The sequence below is a fragment of the Macaca fascicularis genome, chromosome 12, assembly GCF_037993035.2.
Source record: "Macaca fascicularis isolate 582-1 chromosome 12, T2T-MFA8v1.1".
NCBI lineage: Eukaryota > Metazoa > Chordata > Mammalia > Primates > Cercopithecidae > Macaca > Macaca fascicularis.
Window position 1 is genome coordinate 45,856,727 of NC_088386.1, and position 16,389 is coordinate 45,873,115.

A 16,389-nucleotide genomic window follows, 5' to 3' on the forward strand; every position below is an offset into this window, starting at 1 on the left:
CCTGTATGTAACTCTGTAAAACTAATTGTAACATACATTAAAACTAATGTTGTCAAATGCCTTGCTCAGTGATATTTTAGAAGACCATTTTCCTGAAATGTTTGGATGTGCCCATATATCCCATTTAAAACTACTAACGTATTTTATTGCTTTTAAGCAAAGATTTAGCCAATCAATATCAAGATAGCACTTACATTCTCTTAATCAGATTTGCTTTTCCAAAACTAGGTATTTTATTTTATTTGTTTGTTTGTTTGTTTGTTTGTTTTGTGTGTGTGTTTGTTTTTTTGATTTTTGTTTTTGTTTTTTTGTTTTTGAGATGGAGTCTCGCTCTGTCGCCCGGGCTGGAGTGCAGTGGCCGGATCTCAGCTCACTGCAAGCTCCGCCTCCCGGGTTCACGCCATTCTCCTGCCTCAGCCTCCCGAGTAGCTGGGACTACAGGCGCCCGCCACCTCGCCCGGCTAGTTTTTTGTATTTTTAGTAGAGACGGGGTTTCACCATGTTAGCCAGGATGGTCTCGATCTCCTGACCTTGTGATCCGCACGTCTCGGCCTCCCAAAGTGCTGGGATTACAGGCTTGAGCCACCGCGCCCGGCCTAAAACTAGGTATTTTGTCATCTGCAATTGGCCACCTGTAATCCTGTGCATGAGCTTCAACCAACTCCAAAAGAAAAAACACTGCTTTAATTTTCTCTACCCTCAAAGGGTTGGTCAACTTCCAAGAATCAGATTGATAAATCATAAAACTATATTTTTAAAACATTCATTTGCTCACTAAAAATTTTTACAACACAAATCATTAAAAACTTGTGTATGTGTATTGAATGGCTAACCTATGTTTGTGGTATAAAAGTAAACGGGTATCCAGTGAGAAGTAAGATTATAGCCTATCTCCTTCTCAAGCTAGAGTTTCCTTCCTTAGATTCCACTACTGGAAATTAGGCAAGCATTTGAGAAAAACTATAGTAACTGATTTTGAAGTAGCATTTTTCTTACAAGAATCATATTCTATCTTACACATAGTGTATTATAGCTTTTATAGTTTCTTAACATACTTATTCTTTAATCTAATAATCATTTGCTCAATGGCTAACAGTTTCAAAGTGATGTTTAAGTCAATAGTTTTAAATTTAATGCATATTAAATTCACAAGAAGATTTTTAAAGAATACTTTATTACCCAGCCAAACCAACTAAGTTGAAATCTTGGAGATGAAACGTTGAGGCATTAATCTGAAAAAATTTCAGATATAAAAAAGGATTTTTAAACTCTCCAGTGGATTCTAATGCACACCAGATTAAACATGGAGCCCCACACCCAACAGTGGAATGTATAAAAATATATTTGGCACCAGATTTTTTCTCAAGTTGCTAATAATTAAGTGGGTAAAATAACCATGGTGTATTATAATGTTTAAAAACTGGCTATCTGAACAGAAAGCCCTCATTTGTAGCATTTGCTGATTTTCATGGTTTAAATATGTTCATCATGCCAGATTTAAAGCTTGCAACATGACTCACTGAATGCAGAGTTGGGAAGAAATGTAAAACAGCACACCATTACATGGTATTTCTACCACTCAGATATAATATGTTATAGAAATAACCTCAAAATCACAAATAATAATAAAACAGAGTAAAATAATTAGGAAATAATGAGGTTTAATTATTTGTCACACATATTTTAATGCAATTTATTTGTCAGTTTAAATATATTTATATAATCTTTAATAATGGCAATATTTACCAGTTAGCTCAAAAAAATCCTCCAAAGTTTAAAAATCAGTTTTTGCAAGGCTGTACAAGTGAGCTCTGACAAACCAGCATCTCTAATACATAGTAATATGTGAACTATGATAGATATTGGAAAGAAAATAAGCACCATGGAATCATATTCTCTTCTTTGCTCCTGAAAACCACTTCACAGAGGTGACAAAGTGCATATTACCCTCTCTTTTATTGGTGAGGCTATAAAAACTCCCAGAGATCTCAATTTGCCCCTTCCAGAGTAAGTCACAGATCTGAACCAGATCACTGCCACATGACTCCCATTCACTGTCTTTACCAACGAGTCTTCTAAGGATCATCCTAGAAACAAAAAAATAGAAATATGGGAACTATGTTTTAAAAAGGATTTTAATTATTGACATATCTATATTTAAAATTTGTCCATGCTAATCCTCACTAATCATTGAGCTGATTTCCCTTTAATGATGAAGCTTAGAATAATATTTCACACAGAAGCTCCCTGCATTATTAACTAATAAACATCCACCAAGCACTTACCTTATATTCTGCTTGAGACATAAGGTAGCAAAAGGAATACAAGCTTTGATGTCTACACTGAAGAAGCTTTCAGTCTTACTGATCCCCAAAATAGCAAAAACTCAATGCAAGCCAATTCATTTTAAATAAAGGTACTAACTTGGAGTGTGAGGAAAAATTCTAGCAAGCCAGAGAATGCTCAAGATGTTGTGTTGAATGAAGGAGAGAAGACTAGAGTTAGACCTTCAAAAATGGATAGATGTCTATCCTAAAGGGAGAGAAAAATTATCTCAGACAGCATAAGACTTCTTAATCTTCTTAATTTCCTCACTTCTCACACCTGCTTGTTTTGGAATTGCATTAGGGCTCAGCCCTGGCACGCCTATCTGATCACTCAATGGTTATGACTATGCAGATCTTACTGAACAATGACAAAAGGTTGGTCTGAATCAACTTGGTTTGCCTACAGAGTTGTGTGGCTACAAGCAAAAATATTCCCCACTTACTTTCACCTTTGATAATTCTGGGAAATATTTATTTGTGTTTTTATTGAAAATACATTTTCCAGTAAAGGCCTCCTAATTGTGAATAGTGAGTCAGGTCTCTACACTCCCTTACCTGTGTTTTTAACACTCTCTTTGATTTCAGATAGGTATATAGCAGAGAGATGGGGACAGAAAAGGGCTTGGGATCGAAAAGAACAGCACAGTTCTTAGGTACATTGGAATTCTATAATGCTAGCTACAATGTAGCCAAGGTGAAAACTAAAGGAACCAAATTCCCAAAGCACATTTTAAAGGAGGGTAATAATGCAATTTTAAAAAGTCATCAAGCTGGGGCCAAGATGGTTGATTAGAAGCAGCTGCATTCTGTGGCACTCATGGATTGGAAAAAAAAAATGGGGCACATAAATACAGGACCTTCAACAGAAATATCCAAGTACTTGCATTGGGACTGATCAGAGAAACAGCTCAACCCATGGAGATCAAAGAAAAGCAGGGTGAGGCGACGGCCCACTGGGGAGCAACACTGAGCCAAGGGAACCTCCCACCCCCAGTCAAGGGAAGTGGCGAGTGATTGGGTGACCCCAGGAAACCACGCTTCTCCCATGAATACTTGCAACCCACGGATCAGGAGGTCCCCTTGTGGGTCCACGCCACCAGAGCCTTGGGTTCAACACACAGTGCTGTGTGGAGTCTCGGCAAAGCAGCTGCTCAGACACATACAGAGACCCAGGAGCTTTACAGGCTCCAGCCCTGGGATCCCTGGCACCAGTGTGGGTAGTTCAGGCAAGGCAGAGGGTATGTGCATATGCCTATGAAGGGGGCTGAATCCAGGGGCCTGAGTGGTGATAGTCTGTGGGCTCTACTTCCACAGCATCTCATAAGATGAGACTCACTGTCCTGGAATTCCAGCCAGCTACCAGCAACAGGGTGGAGCCTGTCTGAGATGGAACAGAGTCCCCAGGGGATGGAGTGGACTGCCATCTCTGCTGTTTGGTCAATTCAGGCATTCCAGCCTGTGGGCTTTGGAGACTCCAAACGGTCCAGATGAGGAAGGATCCCCCCAGCACAACACAGCTGCTTTGCCAGAATGTGGGCAGACTGTTTCTCTAAGTAGGACCCCAATTGATTCCTCCTTACTGTGTGGGACCTCCCAGCCAGGGCCTCCAGCTACCCCCACCTGCCCATATTCTATGGACAGAACTCTGATCTCTCCCTGGGAAGGGGTGGGACACCACCCTGGTTGTTTGGATGACTCAACCATTCCAGCCTGCAGCCTTTGGAGAGTTGAAGCCGACAAGAGCAGAGGCAGTTCCCCAGCACAACACAGCTGTTTGGTCAAGGTGTGGCCAGACTGCTTCTGTAACTGGGACTCTGATCCACTCCTCCTTGCAGGGCAGGTCCTCCCAGCCAGGGATTCCAGCCACCCTTTTCCATGTTCTATGGCCAACAGAGTTTTAATTTCTCCCTGGGATGGAGTGCCTGGGGGACAGGGCAGGCCACCACCTTGGCTGTTCCAGCATCTCAGCTGGTACAGTCTGTGGGCCTTGGAGAGTTCAAAACAATCAGGGGTTAACAATCAGGATCCCTAACACAGCACTGCTGCTCTACCAAAAGACAGCCAGACTGCTTCTTTAAGTAGGTACCTGATCCCATTTCTCCTGCCTGGGTGAAAGCTCCCAACAGGTGTATCTAGCCACCTCCTACAGGTGTGTTCAGGCTGGCAACATGTCAGTACTCCACTGAAATGGAACTTTCAGAGAAAGGGGCAGGCTGCCATCTTTGCTGTTTTGCAGACTTCATTGGTGATACCTCCAGGTATGGAAAAAACCAAGGCGATAAGGATTTTTCCCCAGCCAACTGCAGCAGCCCTATAGAAGAGTGGCCAGGCTAAAAAAGAGAGAGAGAGAGAGAAAGAGAGAGAGAGAGAGAGAGAGAAAGAAAGAAAGAAAGGAAGGAAGGAAGGAAGGAAGGAAGGAAGGAAGGAAGGAAGGAAGGAAGGAAGGAAGGAAGGAAGGACAGCAAAACCACAAAAACCAACCCTATCCAAAGGTCAAGAACGTCAAAGATCGAAGGTAGATAAGCCTGCAAAGATGAGAAAGAGTCAATGCAAAAACACTGAAAACTCAAAAAGCTAGAGTGCCTCTTTTCCTCCAAATGACCATAACACCTCTCCAGCAAAGGCTCAGAACTGGGCTGAGGCTGAGATGGCTGAAATGACAAATGCAGGCTTCAGAATGTGGATAAAAGCAAGTTTTGCTGGGTTAAAGAAGCATGTTGTAACCCAATACAAAGAAGCTGAGAATCATGATAACACAATGAAAGAACTGACAGCCAAAGTAGCCAGTTTAGAGAGGAACATAACTGACCTGATAGAGCAGAAAAACACACTACAAGAACTTTCCAATGTAATTGCAAGTGTTAAGAGCAGAATATACCAAGTGGAGGAAAAAAATCTCAGAGCTTGAAGACTATCTTTCTGAAAAAGACAACCAGATAAGAACAGAGCAAAAAAATAAAAAGGAATGACCAAACCTCTAAGAAACATGGGATTATAGGAAGGGGCCAAGATGGCCAAATAGGAACAGCTCTGATCTGCAGCTCCCAGTGAGACCAATGCAGAAGGTGGGTGATTTCTGCATTTCCAACTGAGGTACCCAGTTCATCTCATTGGGACTGGTTAGGAAGTGGGTGCAACTCATGGAGAACTAGCAGAAGCAGGGTGAGACATCAGTTCACCCAGGAAGTGCAAGGAGCTGGGGGATCTCTCTCCCCCAGCCAAGGGAAGCCTTGAGGTACTGTGCTACCAAGCCCAAGTACTATGCTTTTCCCACTGTTTTTGCAATCCACAGAACAGGAGATTTTCTCATGAGCCTATACCACCAGGGCCCTGGTTTTTAAGCACAAAACTGGGCGGCTGTTTGGGCAGGCACCAAGCTAGCTGTGCAAGTTTTTTTCATACCCCAGAGGTGCCTGGAACTCCAGTGAAACAGAACTGTTCACTCCCCTGGAAAAGGGGCTGAAGCCAGGGAGCCAAGTGGTCTCGCTCAGCGGGTCCCACTCCCGTAGAGCCCAGCAAGCTAAGAACCATGGGCTTGAAATTCTCACTGCCAGCACAGCAATCTGAAGTTGACCTGGGACGATTGAGCTTGGTGGGAAGAGGGGGGTCTGCCATTACTGAGGCTTTAGTAGGCAGTTTTCTCCTGACAGTGCGAGGAGGTTGGGAGGTTTGGACCAGGCAGAATTTACCACAGTGTGGCAATACAGCTGTGGCCACACTGCTTCTCTAGATTCCTGCTCACTGGGCAGGGCATCTGTGAAGGAAAGGCAGCAGCCCCAGTCAGGGGCTTACAGATAAAACTCTCATCTCCCTAGACAGAGCACCTGAGGGAAGGGGTGACTGTGGGCTTAATCTGTGGACTTAATCTTTCTGGCCTGCTGGCTCTGAAGAGAGCAACTGATTCTGACAAGGGGGATTCCCCCAGCACAGTGCACCAGCTCTACTAAGGGACAGACTACCTCCTCAAGTGGGTCCCTGACCCCTGTGCCTCCTGACTGGGAGAGACCTCCCAACAGAGGTCGACAGACACCTCATACAGGAGAGTTCTGGCTGGCATCAAGTCAGTGCCCCTCTGGGACAAAGCTTCCAGAGGAAGGAGCAGACAGCAATCTTTGCTGTTCTGCAGCCTCCTCTGGTGATACCCAGGTGAATAGGATCTGGAGTAGACCTCCAGCAAACTGCAGCAGACCTGCAGAAGAGGGGCCTGACTGTTAGAAGAAAAACTAACAAACAGAAAGCAACAACATCAACATCAACAAAAAAGACACCCCCACAAAAACCCCTTCCAAAGATCAACATTCAAATTCAGGAAATGCAGAGAACCCCAGTAAGATACTCCATGAGAAGTTCATCCCCAAGACACATAGTCTTCAGATTCTCCAAGGCCAAAATGAAAGTAAAAAGGTTAAAGGGCAGCAAGACAGAAAGGCTAGGTCACCTACAAAGAGAAGCCCATCTGACTAACAGCAGACTTCTCAGTGAAAACCCTACAAACCAGAAGAGATTGGGGGCCAATACTCAATATTCTTTAAAAAAAAAAAAAAAAAAAAAATTTCCAATCCAGAATTTCATATCTGGCCAAACTAAGCTTCATAAGTGGAGAAATAAGATCATTTTCAGACAGGCAAATGCTAAGGGAATTCATTACTACCAGACCTGTCTTCCAAGAGCTCCTGAAGGAAGCACTAAATATGGAAAGGAGAAATGGTTACCAGCCACAACAAAACACACTGAAGTACACAGACCAGTGACACTATGAAGCAACCACATAAACAAGTCTATAAAATAACCAGCTAGCATCATGATGACAGGATCAAATCCACACATAGCAATAGTAACCTTAAATGTAAATGTGCTAAATCCCTTTAATAAAAGACACAGAATGGCAAGCTGGATAAAGAACCAAGACTCATTGGTATGCTGTCTTCAGGAGACCCATCTCACATGCAAAGACACATAATAGACTTAAAATAAGGGGATGGAGGAAAATTTACCAAGCAAAGGGAAAACAGAAAAAAGCAGGGATTGCAATCTTAGCTTCTGACAAAATAGACTTTAAACCAACAAAGATCAAAAAAGACCAAGAAGGGCATAACACAATGGTAAAGGGGTCAATTCAACAAGAAGAGCTAACTAACCTAAATATATATGTGCCCAATACTGGAGCACCAAGTTTCATAAAGCAAGTTCTTAGACAAGAGACTTAGATTCCCAGACAATAATACTGGGAGACTTTAACATCCCATTGACAATATTAGACAGATCATTGAGACAGAAAATTAACAAGATAGTCAAGACCTAGACTCAGCTCTAGATCAGATGGACCTGACAGATATCTCCACCAAAAGACAGAAGTCTCCACCCAAAAACAACAGAAATATACATTCTTCTCATTCCCACACAGCACTTATTCTAAAATTGATCACATAATTGGAAGTAAAACACTCCTCAGCAAATGCAAAGTAACTGAAATCATAATGAACAGTCTCTCAGACCACAGCACAATTAAATTAAAACTTAAGATTAATAAATTCACCAAAAACCATACAACTACTGGAAATTGAACAACCTGCTCCTGAATGACTTTTGGGTAAATAATGAAATTAGGGTAGAAATCAAGAAGTTCCTTGAAGCTAATGAGAACAAAAATACAATGTACTAGAATCTCTGGGACATAGCTGAAGCAGTGTTAAGAGGGAAACTAAACACTCACATCAAAAACTAGAAAGCTAAAAAGCTCTCAAGTTAACAACTAAAATCACAACTAAAAGAACTAGAGAACCAAGAGCAAACAAACTTTAAAGCTAGCAGGAGACAATAAATAACCAAGCTCAGAGAAGAACTGAAGGAGACAGAGACACAAAAAACCCTTCAAAAAAAAATCAACAAATCCAGGAGCTGTTTTTTGTAAAAAAATTAAAATAAAATAGATAGACTGCTAACTAAACTAATGAAGAAAAGAGAAAAGATTCAAATAAACACAATCAGAAATGATAAGGGGGCTATCACCACTTACTCCACAGAAATAAAAACAACCATCACAGAATACTATAAACACATCTATGCACATAAACTAGAAAACATGGAAGAAACAGATAAATTCCTGGGCACATACACCCTCCCAAGACTGAACCAGGAAGACATTGAATCCCTGAATAGACCAATAATGAGTTCTGAAATTGAGGCAGTAATATATATCCTACCAACCAAAAAAAGTCCAGGACCGGATGGATTCATAGCTGAATTCTACCACAGGTACAAAGCAGAGCTAATAGCATTGCTACTGAAACTATTTCAAAAAATTGAAAAGAAAAACTCGTTCTCTGAGACCAGGATCATCCTGATACCAAAACCAGGCAGAGATACAACACAAAAGGAAAACTCAGGTCAATATCTTTGATGAACATCGATGCAAAAATCCTCAACAAAATACTGGCAAATTGAATCCAGCAGCACATCAAAAAGCATATCCACTACAATCAAAGTAGTTTTCATTCCCAGGATGCAAGATTGGTTTGACATATGCAAATCAATAAATATGATTCATCACATAAACAGAACCAAAGACAAAAACTGCATGATGATCTCAATAGGTACATTAGAAAAGGCCTTTGATAAAATTCAACAGCCTTCATGTTAAAACTCTCAATAAACTAGGTATTGAAGGAACATACCCCAAAATAGTAAGAGCCATATATGATGAACCTGCAGTCAATATCATACTGAACGGGCTAAAACTGGAAGCATTCCCCTTGCAAACCAGCACAAGACAAGGATGCCCTCCTCACCACTCCTATTCAACATAATATTGAAAGTTCTGGCCAGGGAAATCAGGCAAGAGAAAGAAATAAAGCATATTAAAGTAGGAAGAGAGGAAGTCAAACTATCTTTGTTTGCAGATGACATGATCTTATATCTAGAAAACCCCATGATCTCAGCCCAAAAGATTCTTAAGCTGATAAGCAACTTCAGCAAAGTCTCAGGATAGAAAATCAATGTACAAAAATTGCTAGCATTCTTATACACCAACAACAGGCAATCAGAGAGCCAAATCACAAATTAACTACTATTCACAATTGCAACAAAAAGAATAAAATACCTAGGAATATAACTAACAATGGAAGTGAATAACCTCTTCAGGGAGAACTACAAATCCCTGCTCCATTAAATCAGAGGTGACACAAACAAGTGGAAAAACATTCCATGCTCACAGGTAGGAAGAATCAATATAATGAAAATGCCCACACTGCCCAAAGCAATTTATAGATTCAATGCCATTCCCATTAAAGTAGCATTGGCATTCTTCACATCATTAGAAAAAACTGTTTTAAAATATATATGGAACCAACAAAGAATAGCCAAGGAAATCCTAAGCAAAAAGAAAAAAGCTGGAGGCATCACACTACCCAACTTTAAACTATACTACAGTGCTACAGTTGCCAAATTGGCATGATACTGGTACCAAAACAGGCATGTAGAGCAATGGAACAGAAAAGAGAAGCCAGAAATAAGACCACACACATCTACAACCATCTGATCTTCCACAAACTTACAAAAACAAGCAATGGGGAAATCATTCCTTATTTAATAAATGGTGCTGGGAGAACTGGCTAGTCATATGCAGAAAATTGAAACTGGACCCCTTCCTTACACCACATACAAAAATGAATTTGAAATAGAGTAAAGACTTAAATGTAAAACTCCAAACTATAAAAACCCTAGAAGAAAACCTAGGCAATACCATTCAGGACATAGGCATGGGCAAAGATTTCATGACAAAGATATCAAAAGCAATTGCAACAAAGGCCAAAAGTGACAAATAGGATCTAATTAAACTAAACAGCTTCCGCACAGAAAAAGAAACTATCAACAAAGTAAATAGACAACCCACAGAATGAAAGAAAAATTTTGCTATCTATTTATCTGACAAAGGCTAATATTCAGCATCTATCAGAATTTAAACAAATTTACAAGACAAAAACAATCCCATTAAAAAGTGGGCAAAAGACACGAACAGACACTTTTCAAAAGAAGACACACATGCAGCCAAGAAACACATGAAAAGAAGCTCAACATCACTGATCATTAGAGAAATGCAAATCTAATACACAATGAGATACCAACTCAAACTAGTCAGAATAGCTATTATTAAAAAGTCAAAAAAACAACAGATGCTGGCAAGGTTATGGAGAAAAATGAATGCTTTTACACGTTGGTGGAAGTGTAAATGAGTTCAACAATTGTGGAAGACAGTGTGGCAGGGGATATAAGAAACAACACAACAGGCATATAAGAAACAACCCAACTGTCAATAAAACAAAAAAGTCAATCAAAAGCAGATTCAGAAATTGGAAATATCACATGTAGTCTTGAAGATAACTACACTATATCATCACTGTCTAGTCAAGAACACAGAAACCATACTAGGGATTTTTATCATGGAGAATTGAATATTAATATGTACTTAAACAGGTGTTAGAGAAATGAGAAAATAAAAAGGGACCTCTAAAATAACAAACCCAGAAATGGTGCCTAAAAGAAGGAGTTGACTTTTCAACAGAAACAGTGAAAGACAGAAGACAATGAAATGACATCTTCGAAGTAATAAAAGAAAATAATCACTAACTTAGAATTCTATTATCAGTAAAACTGTGCTGCAGAAAAAGAAAGCAAATGAAGACATTTTCAGACCCAAAAAAAGAAACCTAAAAGATTTCGTCAGCAATAGACATACATAGAGGCAAACAATAGGGTGCTCTGCAGGCAGAACAAAAATGATCTTGCATGGCAGCTTGGATATGCAGGAGGGGATGACAAGCAATGGAAAGGGTCATGATGTTAGATATCTAAATGAACATTGCATGTATAAAGTAATATGAACAATAATGTGATGAGAAAGTTAGAAAAATATTCCTGAAAACAATACTATATATGGGAAAGTGGTAAATGATCTATGTTCTAAGGTACATGCGTTGACAGGAAATTAGCACAAGTATTAATTGATATATCCTGATTCCTTCCTTTTCTTTTCACAGTTTTCTTCCCTAGTAAACTTTTTATATCTCTAACTCTATTTCAGTATCTGTTTCCTGGAGAAAACAACCTGTGATGAGTATCTTCAACTTTAGAAGCTAATGCTATTTTTATTTTTCCAATTACACTTTCTCTAACACTATGTGAATGCATCAATTGGTCTACATTCTCACAAACACTTGGTATCATCAATCTTATTAATTTTGGCCACTTTGGTGGTTATGTAGTAGTGTATCATTGAGGTTATACTGTATATTTCTCGAATTGTTAATGATGTTCAACATCTTTTTATATGATTTTTTAATGTTATTGTGAAATGCCTATTAATGTCTATTTCACCTTTGTTTTTTATTGGTTTGTATTTAGTGATTTAGATTTATATTTTATGCTTTTCAGAATATTATCTATGGAAATTATTGGAGGTATAAAACTAAATTTTGTTCCATCAAAGAGAAATTTATTTGCATTTGTTATGAGCCTTCTATAAACACTTTTATTTCACAAACTAAAAGTTAAGTTTGGCAAATTTTAGGTCAGGTGGTGCACTTAGAGTCCATTCTGTGACCGAAATGAGTATGAGTTTGTAACAGAACCCCTTAGAGTAGACATTTTTAAAAATTTCCTATCTTCTCAAAGCTGAATGTAGGCAAGACAAATATCTCCTAAGCCTTCAACTAAGGGCAATTTTATTTTGCTTTATTAAACCTGCTGAGTGTGTCATCCTTCAGGATCTAGTTTTACAAGAGGAGTGTTCAATATTCAGCCCTTCTCCCCGGTTGACCCACCAGCCTACCCAGATGTGTAGCCATTACAACAGATCTTGGCTATTAGAGATAAAGAGAGAAACTCCAGGAAAATTTTCAGCCTCAGGACTCACTAAATTCCTACTTTCTTGTCTCATTTGGTCACGGGCAGTGGTGTGCTGGTAAATATTTAACAAATAGATCTCCAGAAAAAAAAAAGCAAAAAAAATTAAATAAATAAAAAGCCCAAATGCATAGTGTTTGCCAATTTTCATAGCAGAAATATTCCAACCATGGTCAAGTTCAAGCTACTAATGTGACCTCGCTAAATGCAGAGTGGGGAGAAAGGTACAGCAGCACACTATTGCACAGTATTTTCACACCATAGATACCATAGATGTAAATAACATAAAAAGCATAGGTAATTAATAATTAGTGAATTATTAAATTATTGATGTTTTATTATTAATATCAATGTCAATATCAATATTTCATTCATATTGATAATTAATTATTAATAGGATTATTTGATTACTGATAATTTAAAAAACCTAATGGAATGTGACTCAGCTAATCTCCTCATGTCTGTTTTTGTGTGTGTGTTCTCTTCCACTTCTCTTCTGACCTTCTTCTCTCTGGACTTTCAGTTTCATTCCATTTTCAAGAAGACTTTGGATTGACCCAGTTAATAACTGCAAACTTTGGTTGCAGTTATCCAGAGACTTTGGCAAGTCTCCGGATTGGCTGCCCTTGGCTGGATTTTGATACCAGGTTCTAGTCCCCCACTTATCTTTGTAGCAGAGGTTGTGGCAGGGCCGTTTTCTTTACCAGGGGCAACACGAGGCAGGCAGGCAGGCAACAATGATTGACATGTCTGGTACAACTAGGATAACTGTAGAACTATAAAAAGAAAAGTGCAAGATTCCCATTGCTTTAAGTTCAACCAGTGGTTGTATTAAATCAGGATGCATGACTCCATTCAGAGCAAGAAACAATTTGCCTGGCATTGCACAGTGAGTCAACAGTAAAGTCCAAAACTCCAATTTATGTAAAGGGGCAAAAATCACTTTTATTATTCTACAAACAAAGCTGCTCCTTAAAAAATCACCCTTATATTAATGTAGTAATACTAATTAATTGCCTTCATAAACATTCCTCAAAATTTTCTTTTCTTTTTATGAGTGTTATTTATGTTTTTTGCTTTCTTGCTCAGTGGCTATATTGTATTTGGGGATGTGAGTTCTAAAGTCAAGGGCTCAGTTTGGTTTAATTTCACTTATGTGGCACAGTGGTTACACACCACAATTTAAAAGAGCTGAAAATATTATTCTTTCCTATATTTTTTTTAAAAACCATATTTGAAGATCCCAACAGTTTTTATGACTTATTCCAAAAAAACTTTCCCTAAAAGAAACTGGAAGATTTGGCTTTATGTTATTTAGGTCATTTAATCAGAAAGCAAATCATGTGTCTTTGATCATGCCCTTGCCAGAAGATCCCTAACTCATTAGCGTGCTATTAATGAGGCTGCATTTTAAAGCAGGTGTTGTTAAGTGCAATCAGAGCAGCTTTATTAAGCCACAAATTGTCTTGTGATGACAAAGGAAGTCAGATTGGTCTATGCTCAGTTAACCTTTGTCTATATGCATGACTTGGCTGATTAAACAGCAATTGATAATGACCTTCAGTCTTGCAAAGCCGGAAAAAGGTGATGCCTAATGTTGGCATTCATTGTATGTGATGTGAGTGACAGGCAGGCAGTCTCTTTAATTTAGAAATCTATAATGCAATTTCAAAATTAACTAATATTGCAGTGTAATGAACCACTAATTTATGTGTATTAAACTGATATTTTGATGTGCATGTTATTTCAGAGTAGAGCATTATTACAGAGTTAACTTCAGGTCAAAGAAATTTTGACTGGCCATCCTTAATAGCTAGAAATAGAAGACTGTGGAAGAAAAAGGAGAGTTGTTTTTGAAGATTTGTTAATTTCTTTAACAAGCATACTAAGCTTCTAATACGTTGAAGATGCTGGCCTGGTAAATTTATCACAGGCCCTGTTTCCCAAGAGCTCACAATGGGGTGACAGACAGGAACACCAATTTTATTACAATTTATTCAGTGCAACAACAGTTTATCATTAGCACCTGAGAAGAATGCTGTCTGTCATTCTCAGGACCTCAACTGATTCCAAAAATGTGGAGGGAGATGCAGCAGATTGTAGGGAAATTTTAACTTATTGAGTTTCTGTTATATGCTAGTCACTTCATTCATGTTGCCTCATTGAATCCCTATAACAATTCTTAGGTAAATATTACTGACCTCATTTCACAGATGAGGAAACAAAAATTCTTTCATGGGTTAAGTATTTTTTGCCTGAGTACAGTCAACTGGTAACAGTTTGAAGTCGAGCTCTGTTTGTCTCTAAAACCCACATTATTCTAAAACCAATGTGGAAACACCCAAGATAAATAGAATAAGAGTAAATGGCAAATTTTTTAACTTCTGTGCTCTATAAGTATGTGTTTGTTGGTGGGGGCTTGTGTGTATTCTAGCTTTTTTGTTGCCCAGTTTGGGTTTGAAATCCATTTTGAACAATGGCTTCCACCTCATGGCATTATAAATTTCTCTGGATTCTTTGTAAGTTCACCTTCACGAGCAGACATTTGATGACTTCATCATTTATCACAGCATCCATCCTTAATATTTAGAAGGCTTTACAAAGTACCCTCCTAAAATATATGAACAGTCTGAAGGTGGTCATAACTTGAAGTTTTGCTAACACACTTCCCAGCTTGGGTTAAGGACATTTTATTCTGGGGTATATTAATAGATGGGTCAAGAAAAAATACCAGGGCTCAAGTAGATATGTTTAACCATTAAACAAAGTCAGAGAAGCTTCTTTCTTACTGCAGGACCTTTCAGAGCCTTTAACATGCTAATAGTATTGTGACTTTGCAGGAGAGAATTGGGGTATTCTGCATTTCCCAAGCTTTCTTGACCATGAGGCTCTTTGTTCTTTGAGTACCAATTCACACTCATAAGAATTAGTGTGCGCAGAACACAGCAAGCCCCTGCTGTATAAAACATTAGCAGCCAACTAACAGCATAGAGAAGGCAGAGAAAAGAAACACAGAGGAAGGGACACTCATACAGGAAATACGAAACCCAATGATTGATTTAACCTTTTTCACAGCTTTGCTAGAACCTATTGTGATTATTTAAATGCCGGAACAATCTTAATGAATGGTAGGATCATTCATTATAAAAATATAAATAATGTTCATTTAAATTGCCAAAAGCAAATATCAATAGTTACTATAAATATCAGTTGAGTCTCCCTGACTTTTGTCTTTCTTCTTTTTAAAAAAATTTTTTTCTATAAGTTTTTGGGGAACAGGTGGTGTTTGGTTACATGAGTAAGTTATTTAGTGGTGATTTGTGAGATTTTGGTGCACCCATCACCTAAGCAGTATACACTGTACCCAATTTGTAGCCTTTTATTCTTCACCGCCCTTCTACCTTTTCCCCCAAGTCCCCAAAGTCCATTGCATCATTCTTAGGCCTTTGCACCCTCATAGCTTAGCTCCCACTTATGAGTGAGAACATATGATCTTTGGTTTTCTATTCTTGAGTTACTTCATGTAGAATAATGGTCTCCGATTCCATCCAGGTTGCTGCAAATGCTGTCATTTCATTTCTTTTTATGATTGAATAGCATTCCATGGTGATATGAGTATGTATGTGTGTGTGTATATATATACACACACATACACACACACACATATAGATATAATACAGATATCACAATTTCTTTATCTACTCATTGATTAATGGGCATTTGGGCTGGTTCCATATTTTTGCAGTTGCAAATTGTGCTGCTGTAAACATGTATGTGCAAAGTCATTATCTTTTTGTATAATGACTTTTCCTCTTGGTAAATACCCAGTAGTAGGATTGCTGGATCAAATGGTAGTGGTACTTTTAGTTCTTTAAGGAATATCTACACAGTTTTCTATAGTGGTTGTACTAGTTTGAATTCCCACCAGCAGTTTAAGTGTTCCCTTTTCACTGCATCCCTGCCAACACCTATTTTTTTTTGATTTTTTGGTTATGATTATTCTTGCAGGAGTAAGGTGGTATTGCATTGTGGTTTTAATTTGCGTTTCCCTGATCAATAGTGATGTTGAGCATTGTTTCACATATTTGTTGGCCATTTGTATATCTTCTTTGAGAATTGTCTATTCACATCCTTAGCCCATTTTTTGGTGGGATTGTTTGTT